This window comes from Bufo bufo, chromosome 11 (genome assembly GCF_905171765.1).
Source record: "Bufo bufo chromosome 11, aBufBuf1.1, whole genome shotgun sequence".
Taxonomy (NCBI): domain Eukaryota; kingdom Metazoa; phylum Chordata; class Amphibia; order Anura; family Bufonidae; genus Bufo; species Bufo bufo.
The window spans coordinates 95779417-95794634 of NC_053399.1; positions in this window are offsets into that span (position 1 = coordinate 95779417).

Here is a 15218-nt window from a genome sequence, read left to right on the forward strand (position 1 = left end):
TCTATCTGCCGCAAGCCCAGGAGCGGCACAGAGGATGGGAGTGGTAGCCCTCACATGGATGCTCCCTAGGGATGGGTAGTGACACTTTCTTCCCTCGGGTCACACCCGGATGTTGGGGCTCCCTTGGTGTCATGAGTGTTGTATGGGTGCACGGCAGGAGATGTAGGTGCTGTGGCCGGCGAATGGTGCTGGAGTCAGGGACCAGGCCAGTGTCTCTTCACTGAGTGCAGAACGGGAGTTGTGGTGACACCTCCAAACAATTCACAGTGCAAATCTTTCCAGATAGCGTTGTATGGGTATAAGCAAAGATGGGGGTTGTAGTACTCCTTCTCTCTATCCTCCTGTAGTCTCACTCTGTATAATAAAAAATGTATCAGTAATACCCAGCTGAGGGGTAAAGGGTTAATATACGGATGGCCAGGACCATGTGTGAAGGGTGTATTAGCAGTGGCCCTCACACTGCAGTAAAGTCTCTTACTGACTGACTCCAAGCTCGGCCATGGAGATTCTGGACCTTGTAGTCCTTTCCTTCTCTCTCTGGAGTTCTGTAGAGATGGCTTTCTTGATGTAAACATCTCAGCGATAATGATCCTCTGGTACTGAGGCCTAGGTCCTCCATGTAGTGGGCACATGCCACAGCTCCTCTCTCATCCTCAGCTAACACTAGACTCTCCTAGGGGCAGACCTAGGTCCATCTCCTAGCCTCCTACAAGAGTCAGAGGTAGGATTGTTAACCCAGACTTATTCATACAAAACTATACAGGTACAATACATAGAAGGGAATAACATTAATGACAATAAAACATTTTGTAAGTAGCTTATTCTGGAGACCTGGTTCATTAGAACCGCCCCCTGGACTCCTAAGCATAGAAGGAGGCGGGGTCTGAGTGGATAAATGACATGTTTTACCAAACCCTTTCCCACAAACCTATACATCAGTCTGCTCAGCTCCTCCTGCTCTGCAGTGACATAGATGGAACAGGGTTTCCAAGGGGACAGGTGCCCTTTAAGTGGTCCATTAAGACAATGGACATATAGGGCACAAACCTGCGGACAAACTCTGAGCACTGCTGTATGAGCACTCACCGTCCACACTTCGCTAACCTTCCCCACCGCGCTCACCGTCCCCACCGCGCTCACCGTCCCCACCGCGCTCACCGTCAACACCGTCCACACCGCTCTCACCACCCCCACCGCGCTCACTGTCCCCACCGGGCTCACCGTCCCCACCACGCTCACCGCGCTCACCGTCCCCACTGAACTAACCGTCCCCACTTCGCTTACCGTCCTTACCGCGCTCACCGTCCTTACCGCGCTCACCGCCCCCACCGAACTAACCGTCCCCACTTGGCTCACCGTCCCCACCGCGCTCACCGCCCCCACTTCGCTTACCGTCCTTACCGCGCTCACCGCCCCTACCGTGCTCACCGCCCCCCAGCGCGCTAACCGTCCCCACTTCGCTCACCGACCCCACCTCCCTCACCACCCACATCGCGCTCATCACCCCCACCACGCTAACCACCCACACCGCGCTCACCGTTCACACTTCTCTCACCATCCCCACCACGCATACCGGAATATCCGCTGCAGAGGAGTACACATTATAATGACAGATGATAGAATTAGATACACGGCTCAGCAGACAGTATCACACAGGATAGGATTAGATACACAGCTCAGCAGACAGTATTACACAGGATAGGATTAGATACACAGCTCAGCAGACTGTATCACACAGGATAGGATTAGATACACAGCTCAGCAGACAGTATCACACAGGATAGGATTAGATACACAGCTCAGCAGACTGTATCACACAGGATAGGATTAGATACACAGCTCAGCAGACAGTATCACACATGATAGGATTAGATACACAGCTCAGCAGACAGTATCACACAGGGTAGTATTAGATACACAGCTCAGCAGACAGTATCACACAGGATAGGATTAGATACACAGCTCAGCAGACAGTATCACACAGGATAGGATTAGATACACAGCTCAGCAGACAGTATCACACAGGATAGGATTAGATACACAGCTCAGCAGACAGTATCACACAGGATAGGATTAGATACACAGCTCAGCAGACTGTATCACACAGGATAGGATTAGATACACAGCTCAGCAGGCAGTATCACACAGGATATGATTAGATACACAGCTCAGCAGACAGTATCCCACAGGATAGGATTAGATACACAGCTCAGCAGACAGTATCACACAGGATAGGATTAGATACACAGCTCAGCAGACAGTATCACACAGGATAGGATTAGATACACAGCTCAGCAGGCAGTATCACACAGGATAGGATTAGATACACAGCTCAGCAGACAGTATCACACAGGATAGGATTAGATACACAGCTCAGCAGACAGTATCACACAGGATAGGATTAGATACACAGCTCAGCAGACAGTATCACACATGATAGGATTAGATACACAGATCAGCAGACAGTATCACACAGGATAGGATTAGATACACAGCTCAGCAGTCAGTATCACACATGATAGGATTAGATACACAGATCAGCAGACAGTATCACACAGGGTAGGATTAGATACACAGCTCAGCAGACAGTATCACACAGGATAGGATTAGATACACATCTCAGCAGACAGTATCACACATGATAGGATTAGATACACAGATCAGCAGACAGTATCACACAAGATAGGATTAGATACACAGCTCAGCAGACAGTATCACACAGGATAGGATTAGATACACAGCTCAGCATACAGTATCACACAGGATAGGATTAGATACACAGCTCAGCAGGCAGTATCACACAGGATAGGATTAGATACACAGCTCAGCAGACTGTATCACACAGGATAGGATTAGATACACAGCTCAGCAGACTGTATCACACAGGATAGGATTAGATACACAGCTCAGCAGACTGTATCACACAGGATAGGATTAGATACACAGCTCAGCAGACTGTATCACACAGGATAGGATTAGATACACAGCTCAGCAGACTGTATCACACAGGATAGGATTAGATACACAGCTCAGCATACAGTATCACACAGGATAGGATTAGATACACAGCTCAGCAGACAGTATCACACATGATAGGATTAGATACACAGCTCAGCAGACAGTATCACACAGGGTAGTATTAGATACACAGCTCAGCAGACAGTATCACACAGGATAGGATTAGATACACAGCTCAGCAGACAGTATCACACAGGATAGGATTAGATACACAGCTCAGCAGACAGTATCACACAGGATAGGATTAGATACACAGCTCAGCAGACAGTATCCCACAGGATAGGATTAGATACACAGCTCAGCAGACAGTATCACACAGGATAGGATTAGATACACAGCTCAGCAGACAGTATCCCACAGGATAGGATTAGATACACAGCTCAGCAGGCAGTATCACACAGGATAGGATTAGATACACAGCTCAGCAGACAGTATCACACAGGATAGGATTAGATACACAGCTCAGCAGACAGTATCACACATGATAGGATTAGATACACAGATCAGCAGACAGTATCACACAGGATAGGATTAGATACACAGCTCAGCAGTCAGTATCACACATGATAGGATTAGATACACAGATCAGCAGACAGTATCACACAGGGTAGGATTAGATACACAGCTCAGCAGACAGTATCACACAGGATAGGATTAGATACACAGCTCAGCAGACAGTATCACACATGATAGGATTAGATACACAGATCAGCAGACAGTATCACACAAGATAGGATTAGATACACAGCTCAGCAGACAGTATCACACAGGATAGGATTAGATACACAGCTCAGCATACAGTATCACACAGGATAGGATTAGATACACAGTTCAGCAGGCAGTATCACACAGGATAGGATTAGATACACAGCTCAGCAGACAGTATCACACAGGATAGGATTAGATACACAGCTCAGCAGACAGTATCACACAGGATAGGATTAGATACACAGCTCAGCAGTCAGTATCACACAGGATAGGATTAGATACACAGCTCAGACAGTGTCACACATGATAGGATTAGATACACAGCTCAGCAGACAGTATCACACAGGATAGGATTAGATACACAGCGCAGCAGACAGTATCACACAGGATAGGATTAGATACACAGCGCAGCAGACAGTATCACACAGGATAGGATTAGATACACAGCTCAGCAGACAGTATCACACATGATAGGATTAGATACACAGCTCAGCAGACAGTATCACACAGGATAGGATTAGATACACAGCTCAGCAGACAGTATCACACAGGATAGGATTAGATACACAGCTCAGCAGACAGTATCACACAGGATAGGATTAGATACACAGCTCAGCAGACAGTATCACACATGATAGGTTTAGATACACAGCTCAACAGACAGTATCACACATGATAGGATTAGATACACAGATCAGCAGACAGTATCACACAAGATAGGATTAGATACACAGCTCAGCAAACAGTATCACACAGGATAGGATTAGATACACAGCTCAGCAGAACAGTATCACACATGATAGGATTAGATACACAGCTCAGCAGACAGTATCACACAGGATAGGATTAGATACACAGCTCAGCAGACAGTATCACACAGGATGGGATTAGATATACAGCTCAGCAGACAGTATCACACAGGATAGGATTAGATACACAGCTCAGCAGACAGTATCACACAGGATAGGATTAGATACACAGCTCAGCAGACAGTATCACACAGGATAGGATTAGATACACAGCTCAGCAGTCAGTATCACTCAGGATAGGATTAGATACACAGCTCAGCAGACAGTATCACACAGGATAGGATTAGATACACAGCTCAGCAGTCAGTATCACACAGGATAGGATTAGATACACAGCTCAGCAGACAGTATCACACAGGATAGGATTAGATACACAGCTCAGCAGTCAGTATCACACAGGATAGGATTAGATACACAGCTCAGCAGACAGTATCACACAGGATAGGATTAGATACACAGCTCAGCAGACAGTATCACACAGGACAGGATTAGATACACAGCTCAGCAGTCAGTATCACACATGATAGGATTAGATACACAGCTCAGCAGACAGTATCACACAGGATAGGATTAGATACACAGCTCAGCAGACAGTATCACACAGGATAGGATTAGATACACAGCTCAGCAGACAGTATCACACAGGATAGGATTAGATACACAGCTCAGCATACAGTATCACACAGGATAGGATTAGATACACAGCTCAGCAGACAGTATCACACAGGACAGGATTAGATACACAGCTCAGCAGACAGTATCACACAGGATAGGATTAGATACACAGCTCAGCAGCCGGTACCACACAGGATAGGATTAGATACACAGCTCAGCAGACAGTATCACACAGGATAGGCTGAGATACACAGCTCAGCAGACAGTATCACACAGGATAGGATTAGATACACAGCTCAGCAGACAGTATCACACAGGATAGGCTGAGATACACAGCTCAGCAGACAGTATCACACAGGATAGGATTAGATACACAGCTCAGCAGACTGTATCACACAGGATAGGATTAGATACACAGCTCAGCAGACAGTATCACACAGGATAGGATTAGATACACAGCTCAGCAGACAGTATCACACAGGATAGGCTGAGATACACAGCTCAGCAGACAGTATCACACAGGATAGGATTAGATACACAGCTCAGCAGACTGTATCACACAGGATAGGATTAGATACACAGCTCAGCAGACAGTATCACACAGGATAGGATTAGATACACAGCTCAGCAGACAGTATCACACAGGATAGGATTAGATACACCGCTCAGCAGACAGTATCACACAGGATAGGATTAGATACACAGCTCAGCAGACAGTATCACACATGATAGGATTAGATACACAGCTCAGCAGAGTGTATCGCACACACCAGGCTTGGATACACCGGGGCAGTCTCGGCAGGATGGCGCTGACACTGAGCAGGCCTCCTCTCGGGGACGCTCTGTCCTGTTCGGGGGACGCCCGCTGTGTATACTGAATGCACTTTGTCCCGGTGCCAGTGGCTGCTGCCATGTGTCCGGTGACGGCCCTGCTGTCCTCAGCCTCTCTGGGCCAAGGTAAATGATGGCTCCTCAGTCCTGCTGTGTTCATATGAAAACCAGATGGAGGATTTTAGGATCACAAATGGCCCTGCAGTGGGAGCGTCACAGGGGTCCAGGGAGGTTTATCAGCCATCGGACATACAGCTTACTGACGCTGTGACACGCTGGGATCAAAGACCAACGTGTGCCCATAGTTTATATGGTAGGCAATATATACCATAGTCGCTGCCCGAGACCCCGATTGAGCTGGATCCAACCCTCTATCCTAAGGCTAAGTGTACCTACAACGAGGGGTTAACAGGAGCATGTCACTCCAGGAGTGCAGGTTGTCAGAGCTCAGGCCTTGGGGGTTAATGTGCCGCCTCGTTACAAGAGGACCCATTCCTTTCGCCCATTGCCCTGTACGGTTTCCTTGTCTGTAGACCCATGCGGGCACAGTCTCCATGGAAACCAGACAGGCCCCCCCCCCCCCGCCAATCTGTGCATCCTTCTCTGGCACACAAGGTCTTCTGAGGGCCAGCAAAGCCTTGGGCGGACGGTCAGATTAGGAGCCACGGCTCACTTAGAAAAAAGAATAGAACCGCCTGAGCGTACAGCACCCGTCACACAGCTCTGCCACAGGGTACGCTGCCATCATTATCATCACAGAGATCAATGGGTGGGTTCACAACCAGCAGACACTTCTGTCACTGTCTCATTCTGCTTACCCCAATACCCCCGTTAGGAAGTATTATATCTACTGGGGGAACTATAGGAGGCATTATATCTACTGGGGGAACTATAAGAGGCGTTATATCTACTGGGGGAACTATAGGAGGCGTTATATCTACTGGGGGCACTATAGGAGGCGTTATATCTACTGGGGGAACTATAGGAGGCGTTATATCTACTGGGGGAACTATAGGAGGCATTATATCTACTGGGGGCACTATAGGAGGCATTATATCTACTGGGGGAATTATAGGAGGTATTATATCTACTGGGGGCACTATAGGAGGCGTTATATCTACAGGGGGAACTATAGGAGGCATTACATCTACTGGGGGAACTATAGGAGGCGTTATATCTACTGGGGGAACTATAGGAGGCGTTATATCTACTGGCGGAACTATAGGAGGCGTTATATCTACTGGGGGGACTATAGGAGGCATTATATCTACTGGGGGAACTATAGGAGCCATTATATCTACTGGGGGAACTATAGGAGGCATTATATCTACTGGGGGAACTATAGGAGGCATTATATCTACTGGGGGCCCTATAGGAGGCATTATATCTACTGGGGGAACTATAGGAGGCATTATATCTACTGGGGGAACTATAGGAGGCATTATATCTACTGGGGGCCCTATAGGAGGCATTATATCTACTGGGGGTACTATAGGAGGCATTATATCTACGGGGGGAACTATAGGAGGTATTATATCTACTGGGGGCACTATAGGAGGCGTTATATCTACTGGGGGAACTATAGGAGGCATTATATCTACTGGGGGCACTATAGGAGGCATCATATCTACTGGGGGAACTATAGGAGGCATTATAACTAGTGATGAGCAGGAGGTGCCATATTCGATTTCGACGAAATTCGTGAATATTCGCTAGAATATTAGTCGAAATCAAATATTCGTCATTATTCTAGTTATCGCGATTAATATGCGATTTAAATAATCGCGTATTGCGATTGTAACTTAAGGCAACTGTCCTATTGGTTTGATATCTAAAATTAGCGAAGATGACGAATATGACAAATGTATTCGTCATATTCCTCAAAACGAAGTTAACGAAGTATTCTCCATCTTCGTTTTTGCTCCATATTCGTCAACTTCTCTAATTCTAACAATCGAATAGGAAAGTTGACTATAGAGACAGCTGTGTTTAATTCGCTATGCGATTATATTACTTTGCTTTTTTTTAAATAAATAGAATAATTATAATAATTATCAAGTATTATAATGATTCTATTTATTTAAAAAAAAAGCAAAGTAGTATAATCGCATAGCGAATTAAACACAGCTGTCTCTATAGTCAACTTTCCTATTTGATTGTTAGAATTAGCGAAGTTGACGAAATGGAGCTAAAACGAAGATGGAGAATATTTTATTATCTTCGTTTTGAGGAATATGACAAATACATTCGTCATATTCGTCATCTTCGCTAATTCTACCAAGCCAACCATAGTAAACCAGGCCTAATTGAAATCGCAATGCGATTAATTCAAGTTATATTAATCGCATTGCGATTTCAACGTAATTCTCAAATCCGACAGTACATTCTAGTATGAAGACGTTCCCATGGTGATGGGGGCGCTCCATGAGCACGGAAGTCGTCAGAAGCGGCAACGGGCACTGACTGGAGCAGCCAGGAAGGCAGGAATTCTAAGGACAGGTAACAACTACTTTTGGGATGTGGGAAAGAAAATAATCTAACAATAAAAAAAATTAAAAAATGAATATTCAAAATAGCGAATTTATAGCACTATATTCGAAATATTCGCGAATTTGCGAAGTGGCGATATTCGCAAAAAAAATTTGATATTCGAATATTCGCGCTCAACACTAATTATAACTACTGGGGGCACTATAGGAGGCATCATATCTACTGGGGGCACTATAGGAGGCATTATAATTACTGGGGGCACTATAGGAGGCGTTATATCTATTGGGGGAACTATAGGAGGCATTATATCTACTGGGGGCACTATATGAGGCGTTATATCTACTGGGGGAACTATAGGAGGCATTATAATTACTGGGGGCACTATAGGAGGCATTATAATTACTGGGAGCACTATAGGAGGTATTATAACTACTAAGGGCACTATAGGAGGCGTTATATCTACTGGGGGAACTGCAAGAGGCATTATATCTACTGGGGGAACTGTAGGAGGCATTATATCTACTGGGGGCACTATAGGAGGCATTATATCTACTGGGGGCACTATAGGAGGTATTATAACTACTAAGGGCACTATAAGAGGCATTATATCTACTGGGGGAACTGTAGGAGGCATTATATCTACTGGGGGCACTATAGGAGGCATTATATCTACTGAGGGAACTATAGGAGGCATTATATCTACTGGGGGCACTATAGGAGGCATTATAACTACTGGGGGCACTATAGGAGGCATTAAATCTACTGGGAGCACTATAGGAGGCATTATAACTATGGGGGCACTATAGGAGGCATTATATCTACTGGGGGCACTATAGGAGGCATTATATATACTGGGGGCACTGTATGAGGCATTATATCTACTGGGGGCATTATAGGAGGCATTATAACTACTGGGGCACTATAGGAGGCATTATATCTACAGTGGCACTATAGGAGGCATTAAAATTACTGGGGCACTATAGGAGGCATTATAACTACTGGGGCACTATATGTCTCACTTATTGTCTCTGATCCAGGTGCCTCCTCACGGTCATTGCCCCAGGTGCTTCTTAATTATCTCTGCCCCAGGTGCTTCTTAATTATCTCTGCCCCAGGTGCTTCCTCACTGTCTCTGACCCAGGTGCTTCCTCACTGTCTCTGCCCCAGGTGCTTTCTCATTGTCTCTGCCCCAGGTGCCCCCTCATTGTCTCTTCCCCAGGTGCCCCCTCATTGTCTCTGCCCCAGGTGCTTCCTCATTGTCTCTGCCCCAGGTGCTTCCTCACTGTCTCTGCCCTAGGTGCTTCTTAATTGTCTCTGCCCCAGGTGCTTCCTCATTATCTCTGCCCCAGTTGCTTCCTCACTGTCTCTGCCCTAGGTGCTTCCTCACTTTCTCTACCCCAGCTGCTTCTTAATTATCTCTGCCCCAGGTGCCTACTCATTGTCTCTGCCCCAGGCGCTTCCTCAGTGTCTCTGCCCCAGGTGCCTCCTTATTTTCTCTGCCCCAGGTGCCTCCTCACTGTCTCTACCCCAGGTGCGTCCTCACTGTCTCTGCCCCAGGTGCTACCTTACTGTCTCTGCCCCAGGTGCCCCCTTACTGTCTCTGCCCCAGGTGCCCCCTTACTGTCTCTGCCCCAGGTGCTTCCTCATTGTCTCTGCCCCATGTGCGTCCTCACTGTCTCTGCCCCATGTGCGTCCTCACTGTCTCTGCCCCATGTGCGTCCTCACTGTCTCTGCCCCAGGTGCCCCCTCACTGTCTCTGCCCCAGGTGCTTCCTCATTGTCTCTGCCCCAGGTGCCCCCTCACTGTCTCTGCCCCAGGTGCTTCCTCATTGTCTGTGCCCTAGGTGCTTCTTAATTGTCTCGGCCCTAGGTGCTTCTTAATTGTCTCTGCCCCAGGTGCTTCCTCATTGTCTCTGCCCCAGGTGCCTTTTCACTGTCTCTGCCCCATGTGCTTCCTCACTGTCTCTGCCCCAGGTTCTTCCTCATTGTCTCTGCCACAGGTGCTTCCTTATTGTCTCTTCCCCAGGTGCTTCCTTATTGTCTCTGCCCCAGGTGCCTCCTCATTGTCTCTGCCCCAGGTGCCTCCTCATTGTCTCTGCCCCAGGTGCCCCCTAACTTTCTCTGCCCCAGGTGCTTCCTCACTGTCTCTGCCCCATGTGCGTCCTCACTGTCTCTGCCCCATGTGCGTCCTCACTGTCTCTGCCCCAGGTGACCCTCACTGTCTCTGCCCCAGGTGCCTCCTCACTGTCTCTGCCCCAGGTGCTTCCTCATTGTCTCTGCCCCAGGTGCTTCTTAATTGTCTCTGCCCCAGGTGCGTCCTCACTGTCTCTGCCCCAGGTTCTTCCTCATTGTCTCTGCCCCAGGTGCTTCCTTTTGTCTCTGCCCCAGGTGCCTCCTCATTGTCTCTGCCCCAAGCGCTTCCTCAGTGTCTCTGCCCCAGGTGCCTCCTCATTGTCTCTGCCTTAGGTGCTTCCCCATTGTCTCTGCCCCATGTGCGTCCTCACTGTCTCTGCCCCAGGTGCCCCCTCACTGTCTCTGCCCCAGGTGCTTCCTCATTGTCTGTGCCCTAGGTGCTTCTTAATTGTCTCGGCCCTAGGTGCTTCTTAATTGTCTCTGCCCCAGGTGCTTCCTCATTGTCTCTGCCCCAGGTGCCTTTTCACTGTCTCTGCCCCAGGTGCTTCCTCACTGTCTCTGCCCCAGGTGCTTCCTCACTGTCTCTGCCCCAGGTTCTTCCTCATTGTCTCTGCCACAGGTGCTTCCTTATTGTCTCTGCCCCAGGTGCCTCCTCATTGTCTCTGCCCCAAGCGCTTCCTCAGTGTCTCTGCCCCAGGTGCCTCCTCATTGTCTCTGCCCCAGGTGCCCCCTAACTTTCTCTGCCCCATGTGCGTCCTCACTGTCTCTGCCCCATGTGCGTCCTCACTGTCTCTGCCCCAGGTGACCCTCACTGTCTCTGCCCCAGGTGCCCCCTCACTGTCTCTGCCCCAGGTGCTTCCTCATTGTCTCTGCCCCAGGTGCTTCTTAATTGTCTCTGCCCCAGGTGCGTCCTCACTGTCTCTGCCGCAGGTGCCACCTCACTGTCTCTGCCCCAGGTTCTTCCTCATTGTCTCTGCCCCAGGTGCTTCCTTTTGTCTCTGCCCCAGGTGCCTCCTCATTGTCTCTGCCCCAAGCGCTTCCTCAGTGTCTCTGCCCCAGGTGCCTCCTCATTGTCTCTGCCTTAGGTGCTTCCCCATTGTCTCTGCCCCAGGTGCCTCCTCATTGTCTATGCCCCAGGTGCCTCCTTACTGTCTCTGCCCCAGGTGCTTCCTCATTGTCTCTGCCCCAGGTGCTTCCTCATTGTCTCTGCCCCAGGTGCTTCCTCATTGTCTCTGCCCCAGTAGGAGGCATTATATCTACTGGGGGCACTATAGGAGGCATTATATATACTGGGGGCACTGTAGGAGGCATTATATCTACTGGGGGCACTATAGGAGGCATTATATCTACTGTGGGCATTATAGGAGGCATTATAACTATGGGGGCACTATAGGAGGCATTAAAATGACTGGGGCACTATAGGAAGCATTATAACTACTGGGGCACTATAGGAGGCATTATAACTATGGGGGCACTATATGTCTAACTTATTGTCTCTGATCCAGGTGCCTCCTCACGGTCATTGCCCCAGGTGCTTCTTAATTATCTCTGCCCCAGGTGCTTCCTCATTGTTTCTGCCCCAGGTGCTTTTTTACTGTCTCTTCCCCAGGTGCCCCCTCATTGTCTCTTCCCCAGGTGCCCCCTCATTGTCTCTGCCCCAGGTGCTTCCTCATTGTCTCTTCCCCAGGTGCCCCCTCATTGTCTCTGCCCCAGGTGCTTCCTCATTGTCTCTGCCCCAGGTGCTTCCTCATTGTCTCTGCCCTAGGTTCTTCTTAATTGTCTCTGCCCCAGGTGTTTCCTCATTGTCTCTGCCCCAGTTGCTTCCTCACTGTCTCTGCCCCAGGTGCTTCCTCACTTTCTCTACCCCAGCTGCTTCTTAATTATCTCTGCCCCAGGTGCCTACTCATTCTCTCTGCCCCAGGTGCTTCCTCATTGTCTCTACCCCAGGCGCTTCCTCAGTGTCTCTGCCCCAGGTGCTGTCACAGTCGTTACCTCTGGCTGTGACTTTCGGTCTATGGCCTCGCTGCTGCACCCATGGAACCTGTATATAAGGCTGAGGTTTCCTCAGTTCTGGGTCAGCTCTCCTGGTGTGTGTTGTTTTGTCCTGCTCCTTGTTTGTACCCACTCTCCCATGCTGCTGACCCATGGGATCTGTGTCTGTCTGTGCTCTGTGGGTTTCCCTACTTGTTCAGTGATGTCCTCTTTCCTGTGTTTCTGTTATCTGTTCTGCCAGTTATGTTTTAGTTACCTTGTGTGTATTCATGTCTCTGTTCAGCAAGCCCTTGCTGCACCTTTCTTTGCAGCAGAGTGCCATGGGCAAGGCCATGCAGTTTACTACTGGTGGAGCAAGTCCTTCTCTGCTCATTGTCACTCCTGTTTCCTTGCTATGTACTCCTGCTTGTGTTATTAGTTGCCCTGTTTGTATTTGCCTGTCTATGTTATGTATGCCTATGTGCCGTCGGTACCTTCTGGTACCTGTTGTCCATTCGTTCCAGCTGTCACTGTCTAGTTCACGCTCCAGAGTGGACCCTGGCAACTTCCTGCTGCAAAGCCTAACCCTACCATCTGGGGCCCTAGTGAATACCAGGAGTTGCTTATTCACGCCCCTCTGGAGTATTACTAGACCGTGGCGCAGTGGGGGTTTTCTCCCACTGTGCTGATGGTACATAGAGCTCGTGTTTTGTCTGTGCTTCCTTCCCTGGTTTTTGTTTGTGCAATAAACTCTTGTGTGTCTGTACCTGATTTCTATTTGCCCCAGGTGCCTCCTCATTGTCTCTGCCCCAAGCGCTTCCTCAGTGTCTCTGCCCCAGGTGCCTCCTCATTGTCTCTGCCTCAGGTGCTTCCTCATTGTCTCTGCCCCAGGTGCCTCCTCATTGTCTCTGCCCCAGGTGCTTCCTCCTTGTCTCTGCCCTAGGTGCTTCCTCACTGTCTCTGCCCCAGGTGCTTCCTCACTGTCTCTGCCCCAGGTTCTTCTTCACTGTCTCTGCCCCAGGTGCCTCCTCATTGTCTCTGCCCCAGGTTCTTCCTCATTGTCTCTGCCCCAGGTGCTTTCTCACTATCTCTGCCCCAGGTTCTTCCTCATTGTCTCTGCCCCAGGTTCTTTCTCATTGTCTCTGCCCCAGGTGCCTCCTCATTGTCTCTGCCCCAGGTGCCTCCTCATTGTCTCTGCCCCAGGTGCTTCCTCACTGTCTCTGCCCCAGGTGCTTCCTCACTGTCTCTGCCCCAGGTGCTTCCTCATTGTCTCTGCCCCAGGTGCTTCCTCATTGTCTCTGCCCCAGGTTCTTCCTCATTGTCTCTGCCCCAGGTTCTTCCTCATTGTCTCTGCCCCAGGTTCTTTCTCATTGTCTCTGCCCCAGGTTCTTCCTCATTGTCTCTGCCCCAGGTTCTTCCTCATTGTCTCTGCCCCAGGTTCTTTCTCATTGTCTCTGCCCCAGGTGCTTCCTCACTGTCTCTGCCCCAGGTGCTCCCTCACTGTCTCTGCCCCAGGTTCTTGCTCATTGTCTCTGCCCCAGGTGCTTCCTCATTGTCTCTGCCCCAGTTTCTTCCTCACTGTCTCTTCCCCAGTTTCTTCCTTATTGTCTCTGCCCCAGGTTCTCAATCATTGTCTCTGCCCCAGGTGCTCCCTCACTGTCTCTGCCCCAGGTGCTTCCTCATTGTCTCTGCCCCAGTTTCTTCCTCACTGTCTCTGCCCCAGTTTCTTCCTCACTGTCTCTGCCCCAGGTGCCCCATGATGCTCCATATACGGGGGGGAGATAAAAAATAAAGAATCATTGTTGTTGCCCATAGCAGTCAATCACAGCATTGCTTTCATTTTCTATAGTGGTCTTGAAAAATAAAAGCCATGCTGTGATTGGTTGCTGTGGGCTCATCCCACTCCAGACCTCTCCATCCCTGCCATGACATGGTGGGAGTTGTAGTTGAGGTTGGAGACCGCCTTGTACTGCTGTCCGTTCTCGTTATGTCGCCGCTGACACGCATGGCGGAGCTTCAGTGCACTTGTCTTTAATCCTCAAACTTCCCATTATCTCCTGACCTGTGGCTTCGAGGACACCTCCCCCCCCCATGGTCGTGTCTGTAGCTCATGGAGTAAAGGAAGGTTACCGCATATAATAGCAGACATGGCGGAGCACGCACAGGTGGTCACCCAGCTCTCCCCGACCCCTGCCTACCAATGGAAGCATTCAATTCCATTACATCTGTTTCTGTGGGGGCCATCTTGTTGTCACCCAGCTTTCCCGGGATCAGATTAAACTGAGAAAACATCTCTGGTCTTGAGGCAGACGCCCCCCCTCCCCTGCCTACGTCGGGGGGGCTCATTGGCATCAGTGATATCCAGTGCCCAGGAAACACATCCAGGCCCCTTGAAAATTGACGGGGAGCCCCCCTTATCCTTCTGGGGGGGCCGGCGGCTTTTGTGAGTCAGTGTGGGAAAACAGAGCCCATTCATACATTTCTATGGCTCTTCTTCCAGCTCCGAGGAGACCGCCGGGCGGTGAATTCAGGGGCCTACAAAAGGAAAGTAGGCTGCCATGTCCTCCCGGATCTCTAGTGTGAGGCGGGGTGGTGCCTCGTGCCTCAGAACACAGACAATTCATAATCCGTTCTTGGACGTTGG